Source organism: Nylanderia fulva, unplaced genomic scaffold (assembly GCF_048542155.1).
Source record: "Nylanderia fulva isolate GAGA-0341 unplaced genomic scaffold, ASM4854215v1 Scaffold1, whole genome shotgun sequence".
Lineage (NCBI taxonomy): Eukaryota > Metazoa > Arthropoda > Insecta > Hymenoptera > Formicidae > Nylanderia > Nylanderia fulva.
In genome coordinates, this window is record NW_028189192.1 from 1,854,993 (window position 1) to 1,876,618 (window position 21,626).

Here is a 21,626-nt window from a genome sequence, read left to right on the forward strand (position 1 = left end):
TAAAAGAAATGTCTTCTCAGAGATTTTAAATTTGAAAAATCGGAGAGATGGAAATCTTGATTGCAACCCGCGAAAGATTGGTCGACGATCTTAACATTTCCGCAAAGGGGAAGCGTGAAAGAGTCGAGTAGTCAATGTCTTTGTAGAGTATCTTAATACAGTGGCGGTCGAGATATCGATAGTACCAAGACACGCCGAACAATCGATATGTTCAATCGCGGCTGAACTTAATTTCTCCTCTTTCCTGCCCGATCTTATTCGCGGAAGAAAGAGGGAGAGAGAGAGAAAGTCATTATAACTGAACCCCGGCTACACAAGTGGATCGAAGAAAATGGATTCAACGCGGATCTTCGTATCTCGCAAACTTCTTCGCGACACAATGGAGTCGCTATATGCGAGCGCTAAGTTTATGCTCGAATCGGATTAGTCCGCCCTGCAATTTAACGGCGCCGCGACGTTAATGCTACACTGCACTCGGATGTGAAGGTGCATTTAGATCGCCCTCCCAACCCTCTTCCTTCCTTCCTTTCTCCGAGTCGCAGAATCCAACGCGGCTTCGAACTAGTTTTCAAAGACACGTTTATGTCGAAGTGCTTTCCCTCTCCTCTTCGTAACAGTAGATTACGCTATCTGTCATCTTTCGACGAGTGCATATTGAGAGAGAAGTGCGCTATCTGCGCACTCGCGCGTACAGAAGTTTCGTCAAGGGACCCTAAAATGGCAGAAGGGACGCGCGGCTATATATATTGTATATCGCCGGTCCAGCTCGATGGTTACGAGCAAGGGCTAAGCAATGTACCGTCCAGCGGAACCCTTATCGTTACCAGTACGGTTTAATCTACGACCGTCCTTTTCCCCAATTCCGCTCTCATTTTATGTCCGCGATTTTCGTTACGAGTCTGCGACGCCCTATTCTTTATCTTCTCGCTTCCTGAAGAGGGCCGGGCGAGAAACATTTCCGGGTGTCAACCCTACGCCCTTCGGGCGGTAACATAACTGCTGATCTGTAAGTCGGTTACCAACTCGACCGTGACCGCGATTACAGACTCGTGGCAACCGCCAATCTGATCTGGGGGGTCTGCGTCTGCTGATAGACGGCGAGGGAAATAAGCAACACCAGGAGTAAAATAGATTACGAATTGCATCGCGTGATCGAGCAAACATCTTGGCCTGCGGAATTCATTTTAGCTAGAGCTATCAAATGGATTTTTATATATTATATATATTTTTATTATTTTTTTATTATTTATTATATATTATAGATATATATTATAGATTTTATTATACTAGTTATTTTATTATTTTTTTATTTATTTATTATATATTATAGATATTTAATATTATATATATTTTTAATGTACAGGGTGTATCTAAATAAGTGCGACAAATTTTAGGAGATAATTCTTTGTCGAAAATTAAGAGAACTTATATTAGAGAAGAAAAATTAAGTTTTTATTTTTTTCTCAAATTTTTTTCAGACAAAAAATAAAACTTGATGGGTATTTTCCACTAATAAAAAGGATATTCGTTAATATTTTTTAAAAAATAAAAACTTAACTCATCCAGGAAGGTATATAAGAGTATATGTTTATATAAGAAACCTCCTTAATTTTCGATAAAAAATCATTGAAAATGTTTCGGTATATTTTTATTAGTCGTTTGTTTCTCTCTCCTTCTTTTATTTAATTTTATTTGATAAAACAACAGCGCTTTATAATACTCGTTTCCTAGGTTCTTTCTTGACAGGTGCAGCAGTTTGCTGCTATTGGTAAAGTTCAATTGAACGAACAGCAAAGGCAACAAAGCAAAAGAACACTCAACTAGTTAATTCTAATTATTATTATTATTATTATTATTATTATATTAGTTAAATAATAGATATTAAGAATAAAATAGATTATGATAAAAATTAAAAAAGCAAAAATCGTAATTTTAACCTTGAAATAATAAGAGAACAAAGAAATATGCTCTAATAAATTTTGATCATGTGACTGATTTGCTGCTGCAGCATGCTGCGTATGAAAATGCACCTTAAGAAAGATCCTGTTACAAACATCGTCGCGAATCGAGCCACCGACGTGTCTCTCATAATTCTGATTAATGACATACCTCTATTATTATTTGAGTATCAAACTCGCGCGCGGAAAACGGCACGTTTCGCAACTATTCGCTGACATGCGAGGGAAATAAACTATCTTCATCGTCGTCCTATATCTGCCAACCGAGCTCTGTCACGCGAAGCGGCGTTTCGCATGCAAAACTATCGGACCGGATAACCGAGCAGAGAGAGAAGTGCATTTCGAACTCTGACCTCGCTTTCTGTGCTCGAACTCGTTATACGAACGAGAGTCCGTTTTCGCGAAAACGATTCGCGAACGTATATATATAAATGTATGAGTGCGGGTGTGTTGATGTGTATTCGTCACAAAGATTGGTTTTATCGAATCGGCGTAAAAGTGGCACACGAGACACTGTCCAGTTTCAGCAGATCGTGGGAGAGATAGATGTCGAGAGATGCTGTTCTTTCCCAATCCGATTATGCAAATCTTCTAAAGAAATAAAAAGCCGCGAAAGTTGGATCACTTATTGCGGCGCGCGATATTAAACGATAAGAAGTTAAATTACTTTGGATAAATAAAATACAGTGCGATAGCATTCGAGAATCTTATTGTCTCGCTCGCGATGAAAATAATAAATGAACACGGAGGAAAATCCCCGTGAGATTGAATGGGAGAGAGAAACTCGAGAACTCGTTCCAAGAAATATATCGGTATGATTAATAACGTGTAATTAGCATAAAATTTCAATTTAATACAATTTTAGGAAAATATTTCTGCAAGAAGTGAATGAGGGCGAAGCAAATAGCTTACAAATATCTATTTTTTAATACAAAGTATCGTCAGAAAAATACATAAAATCCAAAGAAATATTATTTCAGATAATTTATTTAAATAAACTCGATATAGAGACAGCGTTTTTATAAACGAAAATGATTGCTTGTGTAAAAAAGTTTTTTGTCGCTGAGAAATATAATATTCATCGTTGGAGAGAAACGGATACAAAGAACATAAAACATTATCAGTTTCTCTGTAGAAAAAAGTCAAATTTTAGTGAGCGACAATTTTTTTTAGATTCCGCGCGATACCTGATAATAATTGGTTTCGTTCCGTTTGCGATTCTGAATACGCGATCCATGATTTTAAGCGTCAAAGCTCGTCAAAACACGTGCTTGAATTTTTAATTAAAACTCCCTTCGATCACTGATAAAACATGCAGACACCCCGAAAGTTTTCCGAAAGGTTCTTTATCTCACGTCCATACTTTTCCCTTACGCTACGCAATTTTTTCGAGTGTCTAAACTAATTTACATATAAAAGAAATCACCATGCAAATGTTTCATATAGACATGAATAGCAAATTGTCCTTATAAATCAATAATTTTCTATATAATATTTTCTCATATAAATTTCTCATCTTAACTATTTCATCAAGTCTGACAGTAAAATTAAATTAAAATTTTCTTAAAATTATATAAAAGGTTCTACATTTTTAACTCTATATCGTAAAAAAATTCCTTTACATTTGTCGTTATCTCCACACTTCTAATTTGCAAAAAAATGGACGTTACATAGGTCGTGAAATGTCCGTACATAAAGAAGAAAGCGAACAAGACAAGATACCTGCGAAATATCCTGCGCGTAACGATTGTAAAACGTCAAATGGAAATGTGCAACCATCTCGCCGAGAGAGATACGGAAAAGGGAAGAGAAAGAAAAGGGACGGATCTCTTTTACACCGCTTGCCACTTTGCCGGATTTTTTTATTCAGATATCGCGAAGACATTTCCGTGACTCAATGAGCCGCGAGCAGTCTGCCGACGTGTCGATCGTCGCAAATCTGCGACGGGAAAAAACGCGAGGGATGAGAGAAGAGATAGGAGAGCCATTCTCTGGAGAAAAGTCGCGAGTCGTTAAAAAAAAAACTTGAGAGGTGGAATATCGTTTGACGGCGCCGGATCGACCGGATATTTCGCCCTCGCCCTGGAAATCGAACGTCTCGCGATGCATCTTGGGAACAGCGTGCACGAATATCGGAGCCGTTGCTTTATTGTCCGACAGCCGGGCTGATATATAGCCGAGACAATCCCGCCCCGAGGAAACGTTATTTCTGACCGCGCGGTAACCTTCCTATGCAATACGTAGCACGTTCTTGTCTAGCAGAAACGCGCTCGTTTATTTTGGAGCAGCGGCAAGAAGCGCAACGGTAAAAGGAACGAATCTCGACGACGGAAAGGAGCGATAATGTCATTCATTAAATTCTGGAAAAAAGCCGACATAAGGGAATCACTTGCCTCGATCGAATATATCTGCTACAAGATGGGCCCCCTAAGTGCAATTTTCACGAAAGAGGAATAAAAAGAAAAACGATGAATGTAACCTTCAAATCACGATGTCTTGTGAGAATCCTGGTTTCTATCGAAACTTTTATTGGTACATGTATATATGTGTATATAAAATCAAAAGAGGGTTTCGAGATATGAAAATACTGCTATTATCGGAGAACCAGTTTTCCTCCGGGAAACATTCCCCAGAAATCTCTCTGACAAATGTGCGAATCTAACTGTCGGGACGAATCAAAGGGATAAAAATTTTGGTAGAGAATACAGCAAAGAGTGGAAGTAAAATGGAGTAGAAAACCTGGCGAAAGTGACCATTTAAAAGCATCAAAATATCACGAATGATGGAAAATATCAAAAGATAAAAGTAATTTATAAAAACAATATGACTTAAAATGTGAATAAAGATAAATATCTGAAAAAGTGAAAGGGGAATAAATAATATTCAAGTAAATTTTATTATTCACGCTTTGAAAAGACTTTCTTTTAATTAATCACTTAAAGTCTCTGTATATATAACGAGAAATATATATTTGAAATATTTAATTCTGTTTCGCGAAAGCAATTAATTATTTCAAATAGAATGTCAATTAATATACAAATAAATTATTTATCTGTCATATTAACTATTCATAATATAATAAGAGAAATAAAAGTATTCGATTTCACTCATCCCTGAGTGAATAATTCATAAAAAGTGCAGAGACACATCTCTCTTACGAAAAGAACAAACGTCTATTTAATTCTTGGTTCATTGTTCTTCGTCTTAAAATTCCTTTTCGATTACGAAATTGTGCACTCGAGCGTGTATACTAAATTTCGTTCGCGTGAGCCTTTTAAATGCCTATACATATATATAATATATAACCAGTGAACTGCAAAACGTAAAACGCTTATAATTATGAACTCGCGTGTCTATTCACCTGATAAAAATCTTATAAGTATGGATAACGTGATTTCAGACTAATAGCTCACATATATGTCTCCACTGTAAAGATGTGGCGGGTCTAAAAATGTCTGTGTATCAACAAATTTTTTGATCAAATAATTTAGAAATTCAAAAATTCTCTTTATTGAACAATTCGAAAAAATATCTTTAAATCTTGCACCTTTTATTAATATTGTAATGTAAATTATTATACGACGTGTTAAATAACCTACATTGTATAAAAATTATGTTTAAAAAACTGGAGGAGATGGTTGCATCAGGTCAGTTACTAGAACAGAACGAGCTTGAGATGAATATTATATATGCACGAATGATCACGCATATCAAATATACTTATGTAGGTCAAGAATATTAATGATGAAAGATGAATCATGCATTACTGCGCTGGTAAAGCGAAAGAAATTTAGCTACGTTGACAAGACAAGAGAAAGATATTTTTCACAATAAAAAAGAGAAAGCAAAATAAAATATAGATATAAGGAACAATAACATCTTTTGTGAACCAGTACTTTTTTTACAAATATTTTTCAATTATATCAAACAAGATATTCTTTTATAATTTTTCAAGTATACTATATAATTTTCTCGGGAATATCTAAAATTTTCAACTAAATATTATTTTGTTAATTGAACATAAAAATATTTAAATAAAATATAATATATTAAATTTAACAAAACGTATATTTGACTTAAATATTAATACATGTTCACAAAATAGTAATTTAGTTGAAAGGTTTAGTCAAATTAACAAATCTTTTTTTTTCAGTGTATAAGCAATAAAATATCTATGACTTTCTCTTTCTTAATTTAGTATGTGCTTGCACAACATACTCTTCTATCTATAGCTGTCTCTCCCGTATATTTGCATGTGTATCGCTCCTGTTGCGCGTAACGACACACACACATATCCATACATACAATGAAAACGACACGCCCACGCTTAATTCGGAATTGATGTAAGCGAAATGAAAAGTGTAGGAAGAGAGAGTAAAATCAGAAAAATGGTAAATTAACGACGCGATGCTCTGTTTTGCGGAATAAATCGCTTAGCTGTCATTAATAATATCCGCGACTAGGATTGCATCTCATCTGTCATAAGCTCGTAAAAGCATAGTACGTAATTAAATTAACGAGATACTTTCCCAAATCATATTTTCAACATATATTTATGTCATACTCTGAAATGAAATTATGCATACTTGCGTTTATAGAAAATGTAAAATTTTTGCTTCTTGTTTCAATCTTTAAATAACACAATGCACGAGCGTCATTATATATACATATATAATAAGCTAATTAACATAATCTAATTTGATAGATTGCTATAAATTGTTTGGTGATCGGTCTCTTCCACTCATTATTATAATATATTATACATATATGATGAAAAAACAGAGTAATTGAAATCGCGTATGTTATATAGATTTACACCCCTATGCGTATTCATGTTAAATAATTTACATTATTTAAGCGAAATTGCTTTGTACCTACAATTAATTCACCGGTATTATTACATCACTAATCACTCTATTTCTCATATACCGCGGTCTTTTATTCATAAAATAACATAAAATAATTTAACTCATTAAACCAAAAATATAACAAATATTTAAACATAAATAACTTTTTGATTATCTTGTGTTTCTCGTTATAACGTGTAATGTTTTTATCCAAACATAGTGTAAAATGCAAATTCTTAAAACGAATACAAATTCGTGGCAAATATTTTACTGTTCATACATATATTAAAAAATAAATAAATTTAATACTTTAACAACAATATATAACTGAAATATTTATATTTTCTCCTGGATTCGTTTATCACACAAAATATGTTAAATAGAAGATTTCAGTAAAAAATTTGTATGCAAATAACATTTTTTTACTTACCATTTAAACCACTTAGTATCTAGCAAAAGAAGTAGCTTAATTACGTAAATATTTTTATGTTTTAGTTCTTAGCTCTCCTTTAGTTTAGCTCTCTAAATATTATTAATAATAATATTAATCGAATTCAATGCTATGCAAATTGCATCATAATATAATTATTCAAAATTCCACGAAAAAGCATTAGATAAACGCGAAACTCTCGACGGCGACCCTACGTTAGGAGCTGCGGCTTCCCTTCGTCTTGATGCTCGACGTCGCGGCAGCTTTATTCGCGTTGAAGCTCGCGCGGAAATTTACAGGCGCACCGTAAACTCTCGGGAACAAGAATTATGAAGAGCGGAACGCGCGCGCGGCGAGAAAGGATATCTCCTCCTTCGTTTATCTTGCGAGAATAAGCGTCGCGTGCATCGCGCGAGCGGAATAAAGGACACGCTGTTCCCACATTTTCCCTAGTCCATCGCGGCTGTTGCTGCTCCGAAATGTTGCTGGCGCACACGTGGCGATGCAACATCCGCGTTGCACCACCGTTTTAGTTCATTTCGCGCAAAAACACCGTTTCCTCCGTGACTAAAAACGTTATTCCGCGCGAATGCGACGCATTAAGTGCGTATATTATATACAGAATGTCCCAGAACTGGCAAAAAAGTGTTTAAAGACAGGTTCCTGGTATCATTCGGAGACGATTTTTCCTCGGTGAGAATGTCGAGACACCAATCATTTTCGAATTATAAGCATAAGTTGAAAATAAAGGCTTTTTTGGAAACTAAGCCTTGTGAAAATTAAATATTAACAGAACTACATTCTTCAGTTAATTTTAGATAGAGTTTGCTTTAACAGAATTTTAATATAAGGCTTAATTCTAAAGATACATATAATAACAAAAATTGGGAACACGCTAAAAATGATGGCCTCCCTCAACATTCTCACTTATTTTTACGTCTTGAGTCGTATATTTGACGAATTCAAACGCTCGGATGCTTTCGATTGCAGATCGACGAGGAGAAAAGGGTGAGTTCTCCTTTCCGTATTTATATTCGAAAACGGAAAGATATATGCAAAGTCTCTCTCTATCTCTCGCCGTTCGTGCGCGAACAACGATAACGTCAAGATTGAATCTCGCCAGATACGAACTGGGAATTTGAATAAACGTTGTGGTAATTTTTAATCTCGATATGCCGTTTCTCGCGTTTGTATAACCGCGCCACTTCGCTTGACCTAATTACATGCGCGTTATTAATTTAAACAAATGCCTAGAATATCCACATTTCAACAGCGTACACCAGAGAGTGTAAACGAGTAGAACGGGTGCCTTGATGAAATTTCGCGTTATTTTCTCGGTTGAAATTTTAATCTAGTATAGTTCTATTTATAATATAAATAGAGAGAACTTCAATGTTTAATTGTAATAATATTAATTATTATTTGAATATAAATCTCACTTATTCATCCTGTTATATTTTTACTCAATGTACCAATTTGTATAGGTTTATCTATATAATCTAATTATTTATATCAAATTATACTTAATAGAAATTTATTATTTTTAGTTGTTACCTACTTTTAAAAAGAAAATTATTAATAATTTTTGTTTTTCTGGAATTTAATGAAAAAATAGTTTAAAATTGAATCAAATTTTATTTTATTTATTTTTAATTTATTGCTATAACTTCAGATTTAATTTTTAGTTCGGTATATTTAAAAAAATTTTTTAAATATAAATATATATATATATATATATATATATATATATAACATTAAAATTTTTTTTTTAATTCAACAAATCTTGGCGAAATTAATGAAAACAATTATTTTTAATGATAATCACAAGAGGTTGTTTGCTATTTCAGAAGAGAATTCTCCAGAACAAGAATTCAGAAATACCTAAATACGGACGCTATTGAATCGCATGAGTAATCTTTCCCGATGCAATCTCGTTTCAGCATGCACATACACTCGCCCATAATTCGGCCCGATGTGTTTGACTCGCGAATAAAAAACTCATACATTTCCACTCGCTAAACTCGCGCAAATACCGTGCCATTCATCGCGTGTAAAACGCAAGCGCGTGCGCGCGCGCAAAGTTCTCGTTCATTAACTTTTGCACGGCCGTCTATTATTTCGCTTGTCTTTCTCTCCGTATCAAGCTGGTTGAATCGGAGATGCAGCGACGTGCGCTGCATCAAAAATACACTTCAACGCCGAGCACTGCATTTGCAACCCTTATATATATATATATATATATATATATATATATATATATACATATATCCGCACGCTTTCAACGAGTATCTTAGATTTTCTATTCGTAAAAATATAACGATGCTATCAAAAGCTAGATTTTTCCAATATTTTTTTACCTCCTTTCATAAATTTTTCACAAAATTTGACAAATTACTCAATTTTCAGACAATCGTTGATGCATAAAAAATTATATATTTCTATTTTTATAGTACCTTGATCTTGCATCATTTTTTAATAAGTTTGGATTTCGAGACAAAAAAAATAGTTTCATTGTATTTATAACTATTTGTGAATAAAACGGACAATGATCCCGATGATGCAGAGCATGCATCGAGTTCGACAAAATTTTGGAAAAGTTCCAAAACTTTGTTCGATTCAAAATTATGACGATACCTGTCAAAAATAGCATGCATCTTGAACAAGACGGTTATTTTGTTGACATATATCAGTATAAATATATCGAAAAATATTTGGAAATACTTTGAAAAGATAAATGCAGTCATGTTTCGTTTAAAATTGCAATCAAAAAAGATATTTGAGATATATATAGCAACAAGTTTTGTTTTAAAATTTAAAATAATAGAAAGTTCACGGGAACAAACGGCATGCATGATATATGATATATTGCACTTGCACATGCACACACATTAGATGTGAAGTGAAATTAGAAAGAAAGGCACTGTCGTGTCGATATTTTTCTTATTTCAACTACTTAATGAGCATAAAAATATTTTTCGCAGAGGTTTCTCCTCTGTCGAATTAATAATCTCGAAACTCAAGAGAGTGATTTATTGTCGCAAAATATCAAAAAAAGGATCCGGGCGCCACACATATTTTCGCGAGAAAAATTATTACGTACGATATAAGTTTGTTCCTAGGAAAAAACGCATAAGTATTACTCAAAACTTTCTTCTTTCCGCGTGTGCAACTAACTACATTAGATCTCAGTCGAGACGCTGTAATGCATGAGAAACATGCGGTTTTCGCAGAGAAACGAAATAAATATAATCGAGATTCGCCTAAATAAGATCTGAATTTATATTGACAATATCATTATTATTATATATTTAATATCATTATTTTTCGCACTAAACTAAATAATGTATCGAACAATTAAATCGACAAGTATATCGTTACACGGTATGGTACGATCCATCCTCGTGCAAGGTTCTAGTTTTTCGCGTTACTTTAAGAAAATGGAGAACGTAATAAATTTCTTCGGACTGGCAGCCACGCTTCCGAGAAACGATGGTCGTGTTACCGCTCAGCATTGCAGACTCGTGCGCGATTGCACTCGCGCCAGTCGCGATCGATATATTTTTCCCACGATACGTCGAAAGGGCCGCCAAAGGGGAGAGAGAGAGAAAGCGCGCGAAAGAGAAAAAAGCAATTACCTCCGCGGAAATGCCGCGCTTCTCTCTGCGAACCGCAGACCAGCATCGCATCTCTCGTCTTATCTGTTATGAAATATTGTTTTCGCGGACAGTATCGTTCGCGATCGCGAATTCTCCTTCCGATGACTTCTCGCTTATGATCGGCCATAATTCACGCTCATTTTTTAGATCGCCTTATCCAACGTCAGTCGGCATCTAATCATCGGAAGTGACCGAGAGAAGATCGAGACCTTCGACCCCAAACCGTATAATGCTATCTTTAAAGATGCTTGTCTACATCGCCTGGATTCGTTTCGATTTTTCCAACGCGTAAATATTAGATTTTCAAGAGCGCATTTATCATTTTTCCAAATTAAATTCTTTAAATCTGACAATAAAAAAAAACGAAGAAACTAATTTTCTCTTTCCTCGCTCTTATATATTTGTGAATTCGATTTTATCCTCTCTGTTTTGCGTAGCTTTCAATATACAACGTAATATTAAATTGATTTTCCTAGCTTTTCCAAGAACCGACAACTCATTACACATTGTTCGCTGATTCAATGTGTTGAGAAATTAATTCCTCGATGCAATACGGTTTGTAGAACAATAAAACGCGCTATTATAGTTTGACCTAATGACTTGCAATTAATGCATATGCGCGAAGCGTAACGAGAGTAAGTATTACCTTTACTCGATTGCATTCAGTACCGGATGTATCTAATCGTCCGGTACAAAATGTCAAAAACGCGCAAAAGTTCAAGATAATGCACAATAAAAATGTATTGCGCGAATGCAGATTAATTACTTACATTAATCGAAAATACATTATGTATACTTTTAAGATCTCTTACCTTAACTATGCCGCGTAATCGTTGTGATGGCTTCCATGCTTGCTCCGTAGATAGATCGCTCTGTGACAAAAAGAAAAAGAGTTTATTGTATACACAATTGAATCCATTATGTAATATTCATCCAATAATCCATTTACTTAATTTTATTAAAAGTCCACAAAGCGCATTTCTATGTATCTGTAGTATTGAAAGTGCCCTTAGCAATTATATCTATTCGCTATACAATTTAATACAACGCGTTTTATACTTCGTCGTGCGATCGATACAAACGTAAAGACGGCAAAATACGAGAAATAATAATCCACCGAGAAATATGTAGGCACCTAGATACGTAAAGGTGCACTTTGTTCTAAAGACGTTACGAAAATAAACATGTATTACATGTTTAATAAAACGATGCACTTTTGTGTGTGTGTATATGCACGTGGAATCTCGTAAAACTGCGCACTTTGTGCTAAAGGTGCTACCAAAAACAAACGTACGCAGTTGGCAAAACGGTGCACTTTTGTATACGTAGAAATTTTACAAGTCTCGTTCAGTCAACCGCGATTATAATTTTCCGCCGAAAATACTTAAATTAACCCTCAGTTGCCTCTCTGGGTTACGTTAACCCATATTAAAAATGATTTTTTCGAAATTTTAGAAAATTACTTTTCATTTTTTCTCAAATATCTCGAGTCGTAGAAATCTGGTGACATTTGTACCGATATATGCTTTTTTCTTACTGTCTAACGTATCGATTGAAAAAAAATACTTTAAAATAACTTCATTAGATCCAGAAATATAAACAAAAGGAGACTCTGGGTTACTCTAACCCATGAGTGGTAAAATAGGGTGGCCAAAAATGAGTGGTAACTGAGGGTTAAATATTAAATCTAACACACAAAACGTATATATTTGACTTGAATACTAATATAGATATGTTCAATTAACAAAATAGTAATTTAGTTGAAAGGTTTAGTCAAATTAACCAATCTTGTTTTCAGTGATGCAACACCTATGTTACCCGATAATATCGACAACCAAAATCAATCGGTCTTCCCGAGAAATGAGGACACCTCACGACATCATTCGCGGCGTAAACACTTTTGGGTTAGACCATCCGATCGAAAGAGACCGAAATACACATCTATTTCTGCCATTTATCCTTCATGTAAATATAAACATCCGCGCTATAGTCAGTCATCTATTAAAGTAACGTGAAAACGTAACATCCGCAGTGGCTTGCAGCAGTATTTCGGTACATATTCTTCTTTTTTTATTCTTAACGATGAGAAATCTTTGCTCTATTAAAAATGCTCGTTTCCCGAAGCGGGATGAAGCCTGAAACCAATCGACCGATCGATCGATCCGGCAATAATGTAATGGGGAAGTTTAATGGCCGTCACAAACACATGTACGCACACAATCTTGCACACACACTTATGGCAGCGTCGTACGTGCAATAACAATTAACGACAGAGGGTAACAGATGTTAGCCGCAGGGTTCGCGCCTGGCAGTCAAGGGCAGCTCGAGGGGTAGGAGGGCGGGGGTAGCTTTTTGTTCTCGTGGCGATGGGACATTTTGCAAGCGCTCCATTTGCCGGCTCGTTAAACGAAAACGGCGTTATACACGCCGCGCGACAAATTACACTCGGATCTCGATATAATGCGATACGCGGTAGACAAATGTATCGGTGGCTGTACGAGCCAGTGTGTGCAATCCATTCTCTTATTTCCTCTCTGCGGTTCTTTGCAACGTACTATTATAACAGATCTCTTTAATGAAGATGTATTACCGAAGAGAGAGAGAGAAAGAAAATATTGAACAAAAATATGTAATTGATATGAAACTAACCAGGTTGTTATACAAAAACAAGATTCAGGGTGTCCAGCAGACTCAATGAAAAAAATTCTCTGATTTTTTCAGATTTTCCAAGACTAGATATTAATTTTTTCCCTCACTTTTTAGTATTATTTTTTCCAAATATATAATTTGCATATATCTATAGAATAAATTAAATGTTAAATCATATGAAATCCTTGAATTATTTTTGTCAACAGTGAAAAGGTTCGAAAATTAAAAAAACGAAAATTTAAATCAATTATACAAATTTTTTTAGTTTTATCTCTATTAAACACATTGAAATAAAATAACACGACGATGAAAATATAAATTAACGAACACGCTGTAGATTAATCAATTTTTAACAACACAGAAAATAAGCGTGCTGGCAGTCAAGGAAAAGTTTATATTTATTTATAATAAATGATTTCAAATTATTGAGACAAATGTAGAGTAATGTGAAAAAATCTAGATAAATAATAAAATTTCCCTGACCTCTAGACACCCTAAAGTTGTAAACGGAAAAACCGTGACATTGTGTGTTAATAGGAAATTTAATATAACAATGCTAATTTTAGAACATTTCCGAAAGCTGAGATATACTGATTATGCGTGACAATCGAGCAAATATTAGTCAAACGCGTGCTGCGCCTACGAAACAATTATGTTCTACACGAAACGCACTGGGTGTGGTATAAGACATTGTCGCACTGCGTACAATGGATGGGTATTCAATGGCGCATAATAATAGCAGAGCGAGAAAAATCAATGACGTGTAATACGCATTTACCTTGCTCGCGTCATATCGGATGTCTCCTGCGTAAGAGAGAACAGCGATTGTGCACAGAAATTATATGTATATATAACCAGTTAAAGCTGTTATACAAAACAGTGTTATTTTAACGCGAAAGGAGCTACGACACAATGTTATAACTTTATTTTTAAAAACTGTTCTATAAAGCAACGTTATTTTTAGAGAAAAAAAATGTTCTACAAGAGTAGTGTTGCTTATTACATTTGCATAAAAACAATGGTACTTTAATTGAAAGAGTGATATTTCAATTATAAAATAACATTGTTCTGTATAATTAAAATATTAAACGATCAAAGGGATGCAAGAAAAATTATATTTATTTAAACACAAAACATATTGCGCACACGTGTTGTCCAGAGATAATCATCAACAATTATAATAACTGCAGAAAAAAACTAATTAATCTCATGCCTTTTCAGAACAGATATTTGTTGACTACCACTGCTTTTGCAGTGGTTATCAATCATTGCTTCTATAGAACACATTACTATAGTCCTTATGCAAAAACGATAATGGTATTTCTTAATTCTTTTCAGAAAAATTCTTTGTATTTGTTCAAGAAAATAGAATAATAATACTGCATTTTTCTTCGAAAATAAGCTTTTTCTTTTTTTCTCTTTTGCAAAACTGAATATTCAGAAATTTTAAATAAAAATTGAAAAAAGAATAACCGCAAGAGAATCTACGAGATGCATATCGTTATCACTTACTTGAAACAAGTTCGCCGTTCGATTTATCTCCGTGAGAAAATAAATCGAGGCTTCTACGGCATCCGTAGAAACTCCGAAATCCTTAATTAAACGAGTAGACGGCTTTAAATTGTTGATTCAGAAATTTGCATCTCGCGGCGCGAAACGTTCTCGTCGTATATCGAGAGGGTAAACACCCTCGTCGGAGAAACCCACGAGGAAAAGTGACGAGAAAGACCGCGCGATCGGCACCGATGGAGGATATCGATCACAAAACATTTGCATGGAAATTTCTGGCGGGGTGGCAGGCAAGAACGCGCGCTGCGAGTTATATATTTCTTCCTGTGCGCGATCGGAAACCGGGATTCGGTTTACCCTTCTAGGATTTCATCCGACGAGAAATCGATTTCTCAGTTAGTCGATGCCGATTAAATCGCCGATAGATACAAACAGTACTCTTCTTATCTCATCGGAGATACATTTTAGTGTAATTAAATAGAGAAGTATCATTTAATATTTAAATTAATTATTATCATTGTTGATTATATTGACAACTTTTACTAAAAAATACGTAAATTTGTTTTTCCCTCGATTATCCTTACGCGATCGAGAAAGAATACAGTCTACTCTTGGAAAATTGATCGTACGAAAGGTCGATCTTGTGGAATTGGCTAATTAGTCGATTCAAGTGACGGTGAACGGACGACAAAAATTAATTAAGTCTTATTGAAAAGCAGTCAGACAAAGACGAGTCTCTAATCTGACAAACGCTCTTTTGACAGATTCTTTTTTCCCTTCTTTCGCGCGCGTGAATTTAGGGCAGTTAATTAAGGTGAAACCCCCAGCAGAGCATTCAATGTCTCGCCGTGAGTTTGTACAGAGACTCACAAAGCTTGCGATCTGAGGTGAAGCAAAATTAACCCTTAATCTTTCTCATTAACGCGATGAGAGAGTAAGGGGTAGAAGAAGAGAGGATTCCACTAGAATCAAGAGAAATTCCAATTTCCAGCATTTTCAGTTAATCGGTTTTTCGTTACAAACTGAATTAATTAAATCAAATATGTATCTTGGACGGTGGCGTTATATATTCTGACACAGATTCGGACGATTCTTTCTTTCTGACTGAGCAGCGCGGGTCAACGCTATAGGATCCAATTATCTTTTACAGCCCGATGGGCTATAAAACGACAGAGTCGGACGTGGTGCGGGCGAGGCGTATCGTTTCGACGACGAATTAACTCTTTCAAATCGTTCTCTTACGCACTTACGTCACCCTCGATCCGCCAGACACACGCATACGCGAATAATATGCGACTTGACACGTTGCGCCACGCCGATGTGAGACGCTCTTGCGAGCGCTATGAATAACCCGAGAGAATCGGGTCACGTTCAATGGTTTTTTTTTTTTTTTTTTTTTTACGTTTTTTTAGAGGGGGTGTTACACGCGCGGACGACGTTTGCGCAACGTTCAAGAAACATACGAAAATATATCCAAAGTGCTTTTATACTTTCGAAATTCGAGCTGACTCTATACTTTTCCGTTTCTTCTCTTTCACGGCTAACAATAAGATGACGTTTTCAACAATCCAAGGAAATTCAATGGACATTTCACGAAGCGCGTGTGTTGAAACAACAAAAAATATTGATCGATTTTTGAATTATGTGAAATAAACACAGAGAGAATTTTCTCTTACAATTTATCCTGAAAATCATGGAAAATCGTGGAACAATATATGCATGATATTGGAATAATTTTATAAGAATTTTCTTGATTATAATAATTTTATCATAATAAAAAAATGTTAATATCTACCACGATAAAATATGAAAAATGTGTTTGATTAATTTTACTATGTATACGTATTAATATTTTTTATTGTATACCATATTGTTTCACGATTACCATGATTTTCCGAGTAAATTTAGAGAAAAAAATTTCTGCGTGTAGAGACATACATGTTATATAAAATATATCCATTAATTATAATATCCTTTGTGATAGATTTATGTCGCATTCCTTTAAAATTATTTCGAGTTCAGCAGCTGCGGATTTATAGGGATAGGGGAGAGTTGGGTATAATAGAGGGTAGGAGATAATATAGAATACTTCCATATCTTTCTGGCTGCACAAGTTGCCTCCATCTGTGACTTTTGTGGGACTTTCATGAAACTGTAAAGGGACATTCCACAGTTGGCAACCTCATTATTCCTTCTGTAGCGAATCATTTTTCTTTCTTCGAACCTATATGTGTATCATTTATTATATATTCAATTTTATTCTAGTCTTCTTCTATTTTAATTAAATAATTATAATAATTTTTTTTAGTTCAATAAAAATTAACCCTTTTCAATACCAAAATAATTTTCCGTAGTTTTTTTTAAAATATTCTACACAATTCTGTCTTCCTTATTATTTTTACAGCTTTTGTCGCAAATTTCTCAAAAATTATAATAAAAAAAATATAAAGTGAAATCATTTAAAACTCTCCTACTCTCAAAGTCTAACTATATGCAGAGATAGCGGAATTTAATTTGGAAACTCTATATCCAAATAGAATTCTGATTCGAAACAAATCAATATTATTAACAGCAATAATAAAGTATACATATAAATATTAATATCAAATTACAATATTATTATTTATTTATGTTTATATATTTAATACTATTAACTTAATTATTACATTTATATGTTAATGTTATGAAATTAATGCAATCACAATATTGAATGATATATATATATGTACTTTCTCTATAATTCAATCTGGAACAACATTAATTTCTCCGCATCAAATATGAATAATTCAATCCTCAGTCACAGCTGTATATTTCGCATCGACGAAATGATTCCTCGCTCGGAGCGGAGGCGCACGTGTGAACGCTGAAACCTTTTATTAACGACTTTGATTACAGGATTACGTGCGCACGTCGCGCGCGTACGTAAAAAATCCGGGTATTTAAAATCCCAGCACATCTGCGTCCCTTCCGCGCTCTTTCGTCACGCACGAAATGAACGAACGTACACACGCTTCCTTTCTCTCTTTCACCCTCTCTCTTTCTCTCGGTCTTACTTTCAGGCTCGTTGCTTTCCTTTGTTCCCGCAACGAAGCGGAGTAACCAGGAAGAAAGAGAGAAAAGGAGTACACGAATATATACGTCGCAGATGTATCGAGCGCGGGCTCGCCTTGTGTGCACCAGGTCTAATTTTAAGCCACGACCGTAACCTGTTCGCTTACGAACTCCTTTATTTCTCTCTCTCTCTCTCGCCCGTGTTGCGCAAGCTTCGAGCAAAAAAAATATCGTCTGCACGCGGAACACCGCAACAGGGAGGAAAAACCGTGTTTTTTTCTCGTTTTCGTTCGCGTTGTTCGCTGCGAACAGCGACGTCTGTTCGCGAAATAACTTGTACCGTTAAATTGGAGAGAGATCGTGCCACGCGAAGGCTCGTCGTGAGAAAATCAAGATGATGAGAATCGGAGTCGGCAATTTTTTTCGTTAAATTCATGTTCAATGTAAAATGCATTATTTATTATATGTATATTAATAGTCGAAAGAAATTTTATATAGAATTATATATAATTTATGTAAAGAAAGTTCATTAAACACATATTAATAATAAAAAAAATAAACGTAAAAAATACTATAATTAATTAATAAATATACATATTCATTATATATATTTATTTATTAATTATTTATATTGATATTAATTTTTATTAATTTCTTTCGATTCTCGCGACTCGGTCGTGCGCAAAAAATCACGGGTCAGTGGTCTATACGATCGAGAGTCACGATTTATTATGTGGCTATTCCGATATCCGACGCGATATTCTCGTAGATGCGGACGGATGACGCATATAACACGAAAATACAATTTATTCACGAAAGCACCTTCACGAATGATATCATGCACTCTCCGTTCTACGCCACCGTGTTATATCCGCCGTAAATACGTGGCGGCTCGTATCCGAGCGAAAGGTGTGATTCACGTTGTCATTACGGATCACCGAGATAATTGCGTTATGTAATATGAAACTGTGCGAGCCTTGCAGCAGTTTGTATCGGAACCAATCTAGACGAGAAACTAGTCGCCTCTGCGGAAGAGCGTTCACTTTTCAGTCGCTCTCTCTCTCTCTCTTTCTCTCTTAAATTACGCACCTTTCTCGATATACCAAACTACCAAAATTAAACTCTTCACAGTTGCCAGAATGCAAGAGTGTTTCGTGTAAAAATAAACCTAAATTTGTAAAATTTCCTACGCGAAGAATAATAAATAGAAAAAAATGTTGTTAGTCGAAAAGTTTCAAGTGACAAAAAAACACGTACTTTTTCAGTTTCAAAAATTGCCATTCGAAATACAATATCGATGTACTTTTTTCTCAAAAACGTATTTTTTAATATTACTTGTCAAAATATTAAATATATTATATATATATATATATATATATATATATATTAAAAATTGCTATAAATTTTACGAATAATCCAATCATTTCATTCATATGTGGAATAATTTTGATTTAAATCTGCAATAAAAGTATTGAATTTTATGACTTGTCATATTTAAGAACGCGCGTTATCATTCTTCGAATATTTATTATTACATAAACTTAAAGTTTATGCATTGTATATGTGTATGTAAAAAATGTCAAACCTGCCATAAAATTACGATAATCTATGTCGTACTATGTATAGTGTATTATTCTTCTGTAAATAGAGGCTGTTATATAAAACAACGCGCGTAAAAAAAGCGGCATTTACGTTTCGAGATCCATATCGGAGCGCGTATATGAGATTGGTTTCGTACTAAAGCTCCGATCGTAAACGAGACTAGCGTATATATATAACGTCTGAAACGTCGCACGTCAAGAGCAAACTTGTTCGGTATTTTACAGCGTCTGGAAGAAAAATAATATCGGAACAATCACTTTAGTGCAACGCGCGCTTCTGCGTTCGGCTAACAATAAGTTTAAAAAGTCAAATCACGTCCGAGTTTCGACAATCGAAACGCGTCTCCGGAAATTTCGACGCATTTCCGTATTCCTGTCGTCGTTAAACATTAAAATTAATTGCCCGATGCTGTTTATTCCGAGAAATGACATCATCGAGCAGCCCCACGTATAAAACTGACGTAAGCTCCGATCGCAAACTTTCATGAGATATTGACGTTTACAGTTTCAACAAATCGAAATTGTTCCGAGAAGGACGAGGGTGTAATCCCCGATACGAGAATAGATCGCGTTCGATGCCGCGCATCGTGAAACGAAAACATCGGCGCCAAATGCGCCGAATATGTCGACCTGCGTGAAGCTAGCGGCGAGACGCTGCGCCATTTCGCGCGTCACGCGATCGAAGAGTTCCTCGCTCGGCTCCGTCTCGATTCCGCTCCGGAAGCGCGCGATTTCCGCATAAACATATCGCTCGCGTCCGACTCGCGATCCTCCTTAACGTTGAACGTCGCGTTAAGTCCGTATCGACTGGAACGCGACGCCGGAGAGCGGTCCTGTGTTCTTTACTCCTTTTTTTCAGCGTTAAACTAGCGGCGACGACGCTGGTTATCGAGCGGGCCCGAAAGTACGCCGTAGCAGTACTTTCGTGCAACCGACGAGGACGACGCCTCGCGTCCTCGTCGTGGCGCGTCGTCGCCGCCGGCGTCGCGTATCTCCTCTCCTTCTCCTCCTCCTTCGTCGTGTCGCCTTACCTTTTTTAGCGCGAAAGCCGCGTCTCACGTCTGGACGTTTCGCCGCGACAACGATGACGATGATCACGATGACAGTGACGATGACAACGAGGATGACGATGACAGCAGCAGCGGCAGCGACGCGGTAATCCAATATGGCAGCTTACACACATGTCAAAACAAACGCACCGAGCAAACGCACCGAGCGCGCGATCGGGGGACGGAATCGTTTTTCTCTCAAATATTTTTGACAGCACGTGCCGACCCGGCGCGACGCGACGCGACGCGACGCGACGTGTCGACGAGCCTCGCGGGATCACACTTGGTTGTCGAGCGTCGATACTACGCGAACACGAAGCGACAAAGGCCGGGGAGGGAAAAAAAGGGAGAGTACCGCTACTCCGAACGCGACGCGATACGTATGCTCCGAGCGCCCGCCACCGACTGGCAGCGAGACGCGCCAGGCGGCCGACGCAGAACGCGTAGTGGTGGGGGAAGTCGGCGAGACTTCAGTGATGCTCAACCGAGACCGGGCCGCCTCGCTCTCATTTCTAGCATTTTGTGTGCATTGGATTTATATTTATGTATATTTAGCGTGTGCTATCTCTCTTTCTTCTTGTGTGTTATTGTTTTTTCATATATCCATTTATCATTCAAAAATATAGATTTAATAAAACTTTATAATTGAGCTCGTGTCTACGTAATATAAGTGTTGACAAAATTTGCAGCTATCGATCATGAACTATCGATTCATCATATTCACTCGCGCGCAAATATTTTAAATCAAAATAGTATTTAAATATATGTTTTCTATTTAAGATATATCTATATATTTATTTATTGAAATATGACTATTTAATAACTTGATATTTTTAGCTTATGTGATGTAGATATATTTATATAAATACTTAATTT

At 35.8% G+C, this 21,626-nt stretch overlaps 1 protein-coding gene across 3 annotated transcripts in view; it reads right to left on the bottom strand.

Moving 5' to 3' along the window:
- Positions 1 to 21,626, bottom strand: part of LOC114939107 (uncharacterized) — a 215,468-nt gene that overhangs the window by 142,400 nt on the left and 51,442 nt on the right. For 2 of the 3 annotated variants that reach the window (XM_085488897.1, XM_085488838.1), the window contains exons 1-2: positions 20,733 to 21,145; positions 11,704 to 11,763 (exon numbers count right to left, since the gene is read on the bottom strand). The gene's annotated coding sequence lies outside the window, so the exon portion shown is untranslated. Of the gene's footprint in view, positions 1 to 11,703; positions 11,764 to 20,732; positions 21,146 to 21,626 lie in introns of those variants that run through there. The other variant, XM_085488866.1, reaches the window with a different exon arrangement.